This window comes from Oncorhynchus keta, chromosome 19 (genome assembly GCF_023373465.1).
Source record: "Oncorhynchus keta strain PuntledgeMale-10-30-2019 chromosome 19, Oket_V2, whole genome shotgun sequence".
Lineage (NCBI taxonomy): Eukaryota > Metazoa > Chordata > Actinopteri > Salmoniformes > Salmonidae > Oncorhynchus > Oncorhynchus keta.
This window is the reverse complement of record NC_068439.1, coordinates 12,045,436-12,060,695: the sequence shown is the minus strand read 5'-3', so window position 1 is coordinate 12,060,695 and position 15,260 is coordinate 12,045,436. Positions and strand designations below refer to the sequence as shown.

The following is a 15,260-nucleotide window of genomic DNA, read 5'->3' as shown; positions in this document are numbered from 1 at the left end:
GATTATGACTGGGTGAATGGGTGCATTAATGAGAGAGTATGATTATGACTGGGTGAATGGGTGCATTCATGAGAGAGTATGATTATGACTGGGTGAGTGGGTGCATTCATGAGAGAATATGATTATGACTGGGTGAATGGGTGCATTCATGAGAGAGTATGATTATGACTGGGTGAATGGGTGCATTAATGAGAGAGTATGATTATGACTGGGTGAATGGGTGTATTCATGAGAGAGTATGATTATGACTGGGTGAGTGGGTGCATTCATGAGAGAATATGATTATGACTGGGTGAATGGGTGCATTCATGAGAGAGTATGATTATGACTGGGTGAATGGGTGCATTAATGAGAGAGTATGATTATGACTGGGTGAATGGGTGTATTCATGAGAGAGTATGATTATGACTGGGTGAGTGGGTGCATTCATGAGAGAATATGATTATGACTGGGTGAATGGGTGCATTCATGAGAGAATATGATTATGACTGAGTGAATGGGTGCATTCATGAGAGAGTATGATTATGACTGGGTGAATGGGTGTATTCATGAGAGAGTATGATTATGACTGGGTGAGTGGGTGCATTCATGAGAGAATATGATTATGACTGGGTGAGTGGGTGCATTCATGAGAGAATATGATTATGACTGGGTGAGTGGGTGCATTCATGAGAGAATATGATTATGACTGGGTGAATGGGTGCATTCATGAGAGAGTATGATTATGACTGGGTGAATGGGTGCATTCATGAGAGAGTATGATTATGACTGGGTGAATGGGTGCATTAATGAGAGAGTATGATTATGACTGGGTGAATGGGTGCAATCATGAGAGAGTATGATTATGACTGGGTGAATGGGTGCATTCATGAGAGAGTATGATTATGACTGGGTGAATGGGTGCATTAATGAGAGAGTATGATTATGACTGGGTGAATGGGTGCAATCATGAGAGAGTATGATTATGATTGGGTGAATGGGTGCATTCATGAGAGAGTATGATTATGACTGGGTGAATGGGTTGTTTGCAGCCTACAGTATGCTAATTAGCTGTCTGATTAGTGTGTATGTGTTTTATATGTTTCCTAAACTTCCACACACACCTAGAGCTATTGGTAACCATAGTAACCAGGTAGGTTAGAGTCATAATCACTGGAACAAAAAATGGCTGTAGTTTTAGTCAACAGCAGCACTGTGACTCATCTGCAGTCTACTAGCCAGGACTGCTACTCTAAAATCACAGGACATCTTTGTCATATCTGATTAAGTCTGCACTAACCTGTCGTCTGAGGTATGTTGTTATGTCAGAGCGAGAGCCTACCTGTATTGGTGCAGTTACACACCCTGACCTGAGGCCAAGTAGAGGTTACACAACACACATATAACACCTTCAGAACAGGAGAACACAGAAAGAGGAGATAACACATTCAGATCAGTAGAACACAGAGAGAGAGAGAGATAACACATTCAGATCAGTAGAACACAGAGAGAGAGAGAGAGAGAGAGAGAGAGAGAGATAACACCTTCAGATCAGTAGAACACAGAGAGAGAGAGAGAGAGAGAGAGAGAGAGAGAGATAACACATTCAGATCAGTAGAACACAGAGAGAGAGAGAGAGAGAGAGAGAGAGAGAGATAACACCTTCAGATCAGTAGAACACAGAGAGAGAGAGAGAGAGAGAGAGAGAGAGAGAGAGAGAGAGAGAGAGAGAGAGAGAGAGAGAGAGAGAGAGAGAGATAACACATTCAGATCAGTAGAACACAGAGAGAGAGAGAGAGAGAGAGAGATAACACCTTCAGATCAGTAGAACACAGAGAGAGAGAGAGAGAGAGAGACAGAGAGAGAGAGAGAGAGAGAGAGAGAGAGAGAGAGAGAGAGAGAGAGAGAGAGAGAGAGAGAGAGAGAGAGAGAGAGAGAGAACACATTCAGATCAGTAGAACACAGAGAGAGAGAACAGCTTCAGATCAGTAGAACACAGAGATAGAGAACAATTTCATATCAGCAGAACACAGAGAGAGAGAGAGAGAGAGAGAGAGAGAGAGAGAGAGAGAGAGAGAGAGAGAGAGAGAGAGAGAGAGAGAGAGAGAGAGAGAGAGAGAGATAACACCTTCAGATCAGTAGAACACAGAAATAGAGAACAATTTCAGATCAGCAGAACACAGTGAGAGAGAACACATTCAGATCAGCAGAACACAGTGAGAGAGAACACATTCAGATCAGTAGAACACAGTGAGAGAACACCTTCAGATCAGTAGAACACAGAGAGAGAGATAACAACTTCAGATCAGCAGAACACAGTGAGAGAGAACACATTCAGATCAGCAGAACACAGTGAGAGAGAACACATTCAGATCAGTAGAACACAGAGAGAGAGAGAGAGAGAGAGAGAGAGAGAGAGAGAGAGAGAGAGAGAACACATTCAGATCAGTAGAACACAGAGAGAGAACAGCTTCAGATCAGTAGAACACAGAGATAGAGAACAATTTCATATCAGCAGAACACAGAGAGAGAGAGAGAGAGACACATTCAGATCAGCATAACACAGTGAGAGAGAACACATTCAGATCAGTAGAACACAGAGAGAGATAACACCTTCAGATCAGTAGAACACAGAGAGAGAGAGAGAGAACACCTTCAGAGAGAGAGAGAGAGAGAGAGAGAGAGAGAGAGAGAGAGAGAGAGAGAGAGAGAGAACACCTTCAGATCAGTAGAACACAGAGAGAGAGATAACAACTTCAGATCAGCAGAACACAGTGAGAGAGAACACATTCAGATCAGTAGAACACAGAGAGAACACCTTCAGATCAGTAGAACACAGAGATAGAGAACACCTTCAGATCAGTAGAACACAGAGAGAGAGAGAACACCTTCAGATCAGTAGAACACAGAGATAACACCTTCAGATCAGTAGAACACAGAGATAACACCTTCAGATCAGTAGAACACAGAGAGAGAGAGATAGAACACATTCAGATCAGTAGAACACAGAGAGAGAGAGAGAACACCTTTAGATCAGTAGAACACAGAGCGAACACATTCAGATAGGGATAGGGTTCGGCCAATCAGACGCTGTTTTACTAGCTTTGAGGGAACAAAGGGCACACTGATTGGTGACGACATCCAGTGATTACAGTTTGGGGCGACTATTTGTTTGATTTGTTGTGGCAACAACAACTTTGTCTTGACCCCTGGTCGTGAAACAGGACCAATGAACGTTGTTCTGCTTTGGTTCTGCCTTGTGTGTGTGTGTGTGTGTGTGTGTGTGTGTGTGTGTGTGTGTGTGTGTGTGTGTGTGTGTGTGTGTGTGTGTGTGTGTGTGTGTGTGTGTGTGTGCTCGTGTGTATGTGTTCGTGTGTGTGTGGGAATGATAGAGGGACCAATAGAGGGACCAAGAGAGAGAGAGAAAGAGAGAGAGAAAGGGAGTGAGGTAGAGAGACAGAACCGAGAGGAAGAGGGAACATCTGTCTCTGTCTCAACACAGAAGCTGTACACACACACACACACACACACACACACACACACACACACACACACACACACACACACACACACACACACACACACACACACACACACACACACACACACACACACACACATTCACAAAGTATTCATACCCCTTGACTTATTCCATATTTTGTTGTGTTACAGCCTGAATTCAAGATAGACTAAATCCATTTAAAAAAAATCACCCATCTACACACAATACCCCATAATGACAAAGTGAAACCATGTTTTTAGAAATGTTAGCAAATGTATTGAAAATTAAATACAGAAATATCTCATTTACATAAGCATTCACACTCCTGAGTCAATACATGTTAGAATTACCTTTGACAGCAATTACAGCTGTGAGTCTTTCTGGGTCAGTTTCTAAGAGTGATTACAGCTGTGAGTCTTTCTGGGTAAGTTTCTAAGAGTGATTACAGCTGTGAGTCTTTCTGGGTAAGTTTCTAAGAGTGATTACAGCTGTGAGTCTTTCTGGGTAAGTCTATAAGAGCGATTACAGCAGTGAGTCTTTCTGGGTAAGTCTCTAAGAGCGATTACAGCTGTGAGTCTTTCTGGGTAAGTCTCTAAGAGTGATTACAGCTGTGAGTCTTTCTGGGTAAGTCTATAAGAGCGATTACAGCTATGAGTCTTTCTGGGTCGGTCTCTAAGAGTGATTACAGCTGTGAGTCTTTCTGGGTATGTCTCTAAGAGCGATTACAGCTGTGAGTCTTTCTGGGTCAGTTTCTAAGAGTGATTACAGCTGTGAGTCTTTCTGGGTAAGTTTCTAAGAGTGATTACAGCTGTGAGTCTTTCTGGGTAAGTCTATAAGAGCGATTACAGCTGTGAGTCTTTCTGGGTAAGTCTCTAAGAGCGATTACAGCTGTGAGTCTTTCTGGGTAAGTTTCTAAGAGTGATTACAGCTGTGAGTCTTTCTGGGTAAGTTTCTAAGAGTGATTACAGCTGTGAGTCTTTCTGGGTAAGTCTCTAAGAGTGATTACAGCTGTGAGTCTTTCTGGGTAAGTCTCTAAGAGCTGTGAGTCTTTCTGGGTAAGTCTCTAAGAGTGATTACAGCTGTGAGTCTTTCTGGGTAAGTCTCTAAGAGTGATTACAGCTGTGAGTCTTTCTGGGTAAGTCTCTAAGAGTGATTACAGCTGTGAGTCTTTCTGGGTAAGTCTCTAAGAGTGATTACAGCTGTGAGTCTTTCTGGGTAAGTCTATAAGAGCGATTACAGCTGTGAGTCTTTCTGGGTAAGTCTCTAAGAGTGATTACAGCTGTGAGTCTTTCTGGGTAAGTCTCTAAGAGTGATTACAGCTGTGAGTCTTTCTGGGTAAGTCTCTAAGAGCGATTACAGCTGTGAGTCTTTCTGGGTAAGTCTCTAAGAGTGATTACAGCTGTGAGTCTTTCTGGGCGAGTCTCTAAGAGTGATTACAGCTGTGAGTCTTTCTGGGTAAGTCTATAAGAGCGATTACAGCTATGAGTCTTTCTGGGTCGGTCTCTAAGAGTGATTACAGCTGTGAGTCTTTCTGGGTAAGTCTCTACACCTGGATTATACCACTATTTTACCATTATTCTTTTTAAAATTCTTCAAGCTCTGTCAAATTGGTTGTTGATCATTGCTAGACAGCCATTTTCAAGACTTGCCATAGATTGAAGTCATACCTGTAACTAGGCCACTCAGGAACATTGACTGTCTTCTTAGTAAATAACTCCAGTGTAGATGTGGCCTTGTGTTTTAGGTTATTGTCCTGCTGAAAGGTGAATTCACCTCCCAGTGTCTGGTGGAATGCAGACTGAACCAGGTTTTCCTCTAGGATTTTGCCTGTGCTTAGATCCATTCGGTTAATTTATTTATCCTGAAAAACTCCCCAGTCCTTAATGATTACAATAATACCCATAACATGATGCAGCCACCACTATGCTTGAAAATATTAAGAGTGGTAATCAGTAATGTGTGTTGGATTTGCCCCAAACATAATTGTTTTGCCACATTTTTAGAAGTATTTATTTAGTGTCTTGTTGCAAACAGGATGCATGTTTTGGAATAACTTTTGTTCTGTACGGGCTTCCTTCTTTTCACTCTGTTATTTAGGATACTATTGTGGAGTAACTACAATGTTGTTGATCCATCCTCAGTTCTCCTATCACAGCCATTAAACTGTGTAACTGTTTTAAAGTCACCTTTGACTTTAGCGTGTCCTGCGTTGCATATAATCTGACTGAGCATACAAGTATCTGACTGAGCGATGGTAGGCAGAATATTTTCAGTCACTCGCTCTGAGCCTGTGGTTGTTTCCTTTGCTCTGCATGGGTAACGCTGCTTCGAGGGTGGCTGTTGTCGATGTGTTCCTGGTTCGAGCCCAGGGAGGAGCGAGGAGAGGGACTGAAGCTATACTGTTACACTGGCAATACTAAAGTGCCTATAAGAACATCCAATAGTCAAAGGTTAATGAAATACAAATGGTATAGAGGGAAATAGTCCTATAATTCCTATAATAACTACAACCTAAAACTTCTTACCTGGGAATATTGAAGACTCATGTTAAAAGGAACCACCAGCCTTCATATGTTCTCATGTTCTGAGCAATATCATCACAGTTCTACCTAAAGAACCTCTACCTGTCCTATATCATCACTGTTCTAACTGAAGAGCCTCTTCCTATCCTATATCATCACTGTTCTAACTAAAGAACATCTACCTGTCCTATATCATCACTGTTCTAACTGAAGAGCCTCTACCTATCCTATATCATCACTGTTCTAACTAAAGAACATCTACCTGTCCTATATCATCACTGTTCTAACTGAAGAACCTCTACCTATCCTATATCATCACTGTTCTAACTAAAGAACATCTACCTGTCCTATATCATCACTGTTCTAACTGAAGAGCCTCTACCTGTCCTATATCATCACTGTTCTAACTGAAGAACCTCTACCTGTCCTATATCATCACTGTTCTAACTGAAGAACCTCTACCTGTCCTATATCATCACTGTTCTAACTGAAGAACCTCTACCTATCCTATATCATCACTGTTCTAACTAAAGAACCTCTACCTGTCCTATATCATCACTGTTCTAACTGAAGAGCCTCTACCTATCCTATATCATCACTGTTCTAACTAAAGAACATCTACCTGTCCTATATCATCACTGTTCTAACTGAAGAGCCTCTACCTATCCTATATCATCACTGTTCTAACTAAAGAACATCTACCTGTCCTATATCATCACGTTTCTAACTGAAGAGCCTCTACCTGTCCTATATCATCACTGTTCTAACTGAAGAACCTCTACCTGTCCTATATCATCACTGTTCTAACTGAAGAACCTCTACCTGTCCTATATCATCACTGTTCTAACTGAAGAACCTCTACCTATCCTATATCATCACTGTTCTAACTAAAGAACATCTACCTGTCCTATATCATCACGTTTCTAACTGAAGAGCCTCTACCTGTCCTATATCATCACTGTTCTAACTGAAGAACCTCTACCTGTCCTATGTCATCACTGTTCTAACTAAAGAACATCTACCTGTCCTATATCATCACGTTTCTAACTGAAGAACCTCTACCTGTCCTATATCATCACTGTTCTAACTGAAGAACCTCTACCTGTCCTATATCATCACGTTTCTAACTGAAGAACCTCTACCTGTCCTATATCATCACTGTTCTAACTGAAGAACCTCTACCTGTCCTATGTCATCACTGTTCTAACTGAAGAACCTCTACCTGTCCTATATCATCACTGTTCTAACTGAAGAACCTCTACCTGTCCTATGTCATCACTGTTCTAACTGAAGAACCTCTACCTGTCCTATATCATCACTGTTCTAACTGAAGAACCTCTACCTGTCCTATATCATCACTGTTCTAACTGAAGAACCTCTACCTGTCCTATGTCATCACAGCCTGACTGAAAAGACAGCAGCACCACATACAATGACACTCAGATTCAAGCACACACACACCCTGCCTGGAATTAATTATTGTAAGCTTCAACACGCACACACACAGAGATATGCCGTTTAGCAGACACTGTTATCCAAAGCGACTTACAGTCATGTGTGCATATATTTTATGTATGTGTGGCCGGAAATCAAACCCAGAATCCTGGCAATGCTACCAGCTGTGCCATACAGGATCACACTGAGCAATACAGGACCACACTGAGCCATACAGGACCACACTGAGCCATACAGGACCACACTGAGCCATACAGGACCACACTGAGCCATACAGGATCACACTGAGCCATACAGGACCACACTGAGCCATACAGGACCACACTGAGCCATACAGGACCACACTGAGCCATACAGGACCACACTGAGCCATACAGGACCACACTGAGCAATAAAGGACCACACTGAGCAATACAGGACCACACTGAGCCATACAGGACCACACTGAGCAATACAGGACCACACTGAGCCATACAGGATCACACTGAGCAATACAGGACCACACTGAGCCATACAGAACAACACTGAGCTCTACAGAACCACACTGAGCAATACAGGATCACACTGAGCCATACAGAACAACACTGAGCCATACAGAACAACACTGAGCCATACAGAACCACACTGAGCCATACAGGACCACACTGAGCCATACAGGACCACACTGAGCAATACAGGACCACACTGAGCCATACAGGACCACACTGAGCCATACAGGACCACACTAAGCCATACAGGACCACACTGAGCAATACAGGACCACACTGAGGCATACAGGACCATGCTGAGCCATACAATAAGCCATCCAGGACCACACTGAGCCATACAGGACCATGCTGAGCCATACAATAAGCCATCCAGGACCACACTGAGGCATACAGGACCATGCTGAGCCATACAATAAGCCATCCAGGACCACACTGAGGCATACAGGACCATGCTGAGCCATACAATAAGCCATCCAGGATCACACTGAGCCATCCAGGACCACACTGAGCCATACAGGACCACACTGAGTCATACAGGACCACACTGAGCCATACAGGATCACACTGAGCAATACAGGACCACACTGAGCCATACACTGAGCCATACTGAGGCATACAGGACCATGCTGAGCCATACACTAAGCCATCCAGGACCACACTGAGCCATACAAGACCACACTGACCCATACACTGAGCCATACAGGATCACACTGAGCCATACAGGACCACACTGAGCAATATAGGACCACACTGAGCCATACAGGACCACACTGAGCCATACAGGACCACATGGAGTCATACAAGACCACACTGACCCATACACTGAGCCATACAGGATCACACTGAGCCATACAGGACCACACTGAGCAATACAGGACCACACCGAGCAATACAGGACCACACTGAGCCATACAGGACCACACTGAGGCATACAGGACCATGCTGAGCCATACAATAAGCCATCCAGGACCACACTGAGCCATACAGGATCACACTGAGTCATACAGGACCACACTGACCCATACACTGAGCCATACAGGACCACACTGAGTCATACAGGACCACACTGACCCATACACTGAGCCATACAGGACCACACTAAGCCATCCAGGACCACACTGAGCCATACAGGATCACACTGAGTCATACAGGACCACACTGACCCATACACTGAGCCATACAGGACCACACTGACCCATACACTGAGCCATACAGGACCACACAGAGTCATACAAGACCACACTGACCCATACACTGAGCCATACAGGACCACACTGAGCCATACAGGACCACACTGAGTCATACAAGACCACACTGACCCATACACTGAGCCATACAGGACCACACTGAGCCATACAGGACCACACTGACCCATACACTGAGCCATACAGGACCACACTGAGCCATACAGGACCACACAGAGTCATACAAGACCACACTGACCCATACACTGAGCCATACAGGACCACACAGAGTCATACAAGACCACACTGACCCATACACTGAGCCATACAGGATCACACTGAGCCATACAGGACCACACTGAGCAATATGGGACCACACTGAGCCATACAGGACCACACTAAGCCATACAGGACCACACTGAGCCATACAGGACCACATGGAGTCATACAAGACCACACTGACCCATACACTGAGCCATACAGGATCACACTGAGCCATACAGGACCACACTGAGCAATACAGGACCACACCGAGCCATACAGGACCACACTGAGCCATACAGGACCACACTGAGCCATACAGGACCACACTGAGCAATACAGGACCACACTGAGCCATACAGGACCACACTGAGCCATACAGGACCACACTGAGCCATACAGGACCACACTGAGCCATACAGGACCACACTGAGCCATACAGGACCACACTGAGCAATACAGGACCACACTGAGCCATACAGGATCACACTGAGCCATACAGGACCACACTGAGCCATACAGGATCACACTGAGCCATACAGAACCACACTGAGCTCTACAGGACCACACTGAGCCATACAGGATCACACTGAGCCATACAGGATCACACTGAGCAATACAGAACCACACTGAGCCCTACAGGACCATGCTGAGCCATACACTGAGCCATACAGAACCATGCTGAGCCCTACAGGACCATGCTGAGCCATACAGAACCACACTGAGCCATACAGAACCATGCTGAGCCATACACTGAGCCCTACAGGACCATGCTGAGCCATACACTGAGCCATACAGAACCATGCTGAGCCATACAGAACCATGCTGAGCCATACAGGATCACACTGAGCCATACAGGATCACACTGAGCCATACAGAACCACACTGAGCCCTACAGGACTATGCTGAGCCATACAGAACCACACTGAGCCATACAGGATCACACAGAGCAATACAGGACCATGCTGAGCCATACACTGAGCCATACAGAACCACACTGAGCCCTACAGGACTATGCTGAGCCATACAGAACCACACTGAGCCATACAGGATCACACTGAGCAATACAGGACCATGCTGAGCCATACACTGAGCCATACAGAACCACACTGAGCCCTACAGGACTATGCTGAGCCATACAGAACCACACTGAGCCATACAGGATCACACTGAGCAATACAGGACCATGCTGAGCCATACACTGAGCCATACAGAACCACACTGAGCCCTACAGGACTATGCTGAGCCATACAGAACCACACTGAGCCATACAGGATCACACTGAGCAATACAGGACCATGCTGAGCCATACACTGAGCCATACAGAACCACACTGAGCCCTACAGGACTATGCTGAGCCATACAGAACCACACTGAGCCATACAGGATCACACTGAGCAATACAGGACCATGCTGAGCCATACACTGAGCCATACAGAACCACACTGAGCCCTACAGGACTATGCTGAGCCATACAGAACCACACTGAGCCATACAGGATCACACTGAGCAATACAGGACCATGCTGAGCCATACACTGAGCCATACAGAACCACACTGAGCCCTACAGGACTATGCTGAGCCATACAGAACCACACTGAGCCATACAGGATCACACTGAGCAATACAGGACCATGCTGAGCCATACACTGAGCCATACAGAACCACACTGAGCCCTACAGGACTATGCTGAGCCATACAGAACCACACTGAGCCATACAGGATCACACTGAGCAATACAGGACCATGCTGAGCCATACACTGAGCCATACAGAACCACACTGAGCCCTACAGGACTATGCTGAGCCATACAGAACCACACTGAGCCATACAGAACCGCAGATAGACAATGCAAACATAAAGGGTGCAGCCTTAACAGCATATATTGCTTAACAGGAGGAACACGAACACACACACACACACACACACACACACACACACACACACACACACACACACACACACACACACACACACACACACACACACAGCATGAAGGCAGCACAGTTTTTTTTCACCTGGTCACATATAGCTGTTCCGTCGATTCTGTTAAAAACATTTCTTAAATGGAAGCAAACGGAACGGGGATAGACTGAAAACCGAAATGACTGCGTTAAAATGTAAACAGTAGGCCAAAAGCCTATTTCAATCATACTGAAATACATTTCATGGTCAATCAATTGGGTTATATATTGCTACTTGTAGGCTACTGTCTGTAATTTGTCTCAGTGTATTGTATGATGTGTAGATGGTGTGCCAAATTGGTGATTTAGTGCATTTTCATTGGATAAGCATTATAATAAGCCATCTCAATATAAAACAGATTGAAGGTTATACAGAGCATTCAGAACACTATTGTGTTAAGTTACAGCCTTATTCTAAAATGTATTAAATTATTTTTTCCCCCCACATCAATCTACACACAGAAGCCCATAATAACAAGGCAAAAACAGGTTTTTAGAAATGTTTTTTTAAATGTATTAAAAAACTAAAACTGATATTACATTTACATAAGTATTCAGACCATTTACTCAGAACATGGTTGAAGCACCTTTGGCAGCGATTACAGCCTCAAGTCTTCTTGGGTATGATGCTACAAGCTTGGCACACCTGTACTTGGGGAGTTTCTCCCATTCTTCTCTGCAGATCCTCTCAAGTTCTGACAGGTTGGATGGGGAGTGTTGCTGCACAGCTATTTTCAGGTCTCTCCAGAGATGTTGGATCAGGTTCATGTCCTGGCTCTGGCTGGGCCACTCAAGGACATTCAGAGACTTGTCCCAAAGCCACTCCTGCGTTGTCTTGGCTATGTGCTTAGGGTTGCTGTCCTGTTGGAAGTTAAACCTTTGCCCCAGTCAGGGGTCCTGAGAGCTCTGGAGCAGGTTTTCATCAAGGGTCTCTGTACTTTGCTCCGTTCATCTTTCCCTTGATCTTGTCTAGTCTCCCAGTCCCTGCTGATGAAAAACATCCCCACAGCATGATGCTACCACCACTATGCTTCAATGTAGGGATGGTGCCAGGTTTCCTCCAGATGTGACGCTTGGCAATCAGGCCAAAGAGTTCAATCTTTGTTTCATCAGACCAGAGAATCTTGTTTCTCATGGTCTGAGAGTCCTTTAGGTGCCTTTTGGCAAACTCCGAGCGGGCTGTCATGTACCTTTTACTGAGGAGTGGCTTCCATCTGGCCACTCTACCATAAAGGCCTGATTGGTAGAGTCCTGCAGAGATTGTTGTCCTTCTGGAAGGTTCTCCCAGCTCCACAGAGGAACTCTGGAGCTCTGTCAGAGTGACCATCGGGTTCTTGGTCACCTCCCTGACCAAGGCACTTCTCCCCCGAATGCTCAGTTTGGCCGGGCGGCCAACTCTAGGAAGAGTCTTGGTGGTTCCAAACTTCTTCCATTTAACAATGATGAAAGCCACTGTGTTCCCGGGGACTTTGAATTTACTACAGGTGGACTCCAATGAAGTTGTAAAAACATCTCAAGGATGATCAATGGAAACAGGATGTACCTGAGCTCAATTTCGAGTCTCATAGCAAATAGTCTGAATACTTACATAAATAAGGTATTCTGTGTTTTATTTTTTTGTACATTTGCAAACATTTCTATTAACCTGTTTTCACTTTGTCATTATGGGGTCATTATGGGGTCATTATGGGGTGTGTAGATTAATAATGAAAAATACTAATTTAATCAATTTTAGAATAAGGCTGTAACATAACAAAATGTGGAAAATGTGGGGTCTGAATACTTTCCGAATGCACTGTATATAAAACGACGGTTGTTGATGTGTCTTTCAGATGCCTTTCAGATGTATTTCTGTACATTGGAAAGTCGCAGTAACAGGACCTAGCATTGCATCTGTATTTCTGTACATTGGAAAGTCGCAGTAACAGGACCTAGCATTGCATCTGCGCCAGCGAGTCATATTATTCTGAATAGCAGATCCCGATGACTCGACTGGATCCAGTGTGGAGAGAAAGACAACTGCTCATTTTCAAGGACGCACACAAGGCTCATTTTCATTTCCCGATGCAACAGGAAAATTCTCAGCGACATAAGAGTGATCAAGTTAAGATCTGAGATCTCCATAACCGTTTACTGTTTACATTAAGTCAGTTAAGAACAAATTCTTATTTTCAATGACGGCCTAGGAACGGTGGGTTAACTGCCTGTTCAGGGGCAGAATGACAGATTTGTCAGCTCGGGGATTTGCAACCTTCCGGTTACTAGTCCAACACTCTAACCACTAGGCTACCCTGCCGCCCCCCTGAATGCTCTAACTAAACACAGATCCAGAGAGAGATGAAACTCAGAATACATAGAACCATCTATATGCGATATTCCACTATTTTGGAATATAAAGACTGAAAACGAAGATATGAACCAAGGTTGGTCATTGAGTTTACAAGTGTGTCGTTTTGACATGTGTTAATATTTATGCTACGGACATTAGGATTTAGAGGCTAAAGCAGACTGAACAAGTTCTTATGGATAAATATTGTAGTGATTGAGGGGGAGCAGTCTACTGGAACAAGGCTTGAACCAGAAACGCTATGCTTGTGGGGCAAGTACAGTACACTACCACCTGTGCCATAAAAGGCCCAGCCCTTTGACAGAAGCTGAGGCAGACACATACCAAACAGGTTCAGAGACAGTTTCTATCTACAAGCCATCAGACTGCTGAACACTTGAACTTGACTGACCAACTGACTCTCTGCACCTTAGCAAACACACACCCACACAGACACACCCACACAGACACACCCACACACACCCTTGTTACATGCACATCACTACTGCTGCTACCAGACTCTTATGATTGTTTCTAAATACTGCACAATTGAAACACTTGCCCCCCCACATCCCCAAAACACATGTAAATATTGGACTATAAATTGTGTCTATTTATTATATTCTACTGAGACGTTTACTTGACATATTCTTAGATTTCATTTTTTTCTCATTGTGTCGAAAATGAACCTGAAAGTAAAGCATTTAGTTTGAATGGTGTACACCAATGTCTGTCCTGTACATGTGACTAATACACACACACACACACACACGGACACACACACACGCACACACACACGGACAGTAGTACACTCACTGACATACAGGGAGTGTACTAAGCCTATTATCTAAAGGACTCTATACACACTATCTAGACATCGACCAAAGTCTCAGGTAGATACAGAGCAGAACATCTGTACTCAGCAGGTAGCCTAGTGGTTAGACCGTTGGACTTGTAACCCAAAGGTTCGTAGATCGAATCCCTAAGCTGACAAGGTACAAATGTTTCGTTCTGCCCCCTCATTGAAAATTTAAAAAAATTCTTAACCGACTTACCTAGTTCAATAAAAACTCTGCACACACTCACCTTCTGTATGGTAATTTACAACACAAAGGAAACGCATTATATCAATTTACTTTAGTCCAACTGTACATTAGGCCTATTAGATAACACGACTGACAGGCGGGGTGTTTAATTAACATACCGTCCTGTCTATGCATATAAGTTAGGCTATAACAGAGGGTTATTATAATACGGTAGTTTCTTCGAGTCCAAATGGTTTCATACTAATTAATTGAAGACTGACACGCAAGTCTAGCAGAGTTTCTATTGGTTGGCAACTTTCAATGAAACCTAGACGTTATTACAGAGTTATTGCATTAGCCTAATAAAACTACGATGAGATGGATACTGTCGCCTACAGAGCTACAACAAAAAAAAGTTACAGCTTCTATTTAGTATCAAAGTGTTATTTCATTGTCTTGCTATAGACATAGGCATATATTGAGTTACATAGGCCAAGAGATTATTGCAATAGGCTAATTTACAGAAGACACGGAGATCACCCGGATAAATTGAC

General features: G+C 44.0%; 1 protein-coding gene across 2 annotated transcripts in view; it reads right to left on the bottom strand.

Moving 5' to 3' along the window:
• LOC118376307 (protein FAM83H-like) overlaps window positions 1-15,260 on the bottom strand; it is a 37,966-nt gene that overhangs the window by 22,391 nt on the left and 315 nt on the right. The window lies entirely within an intron of this gene.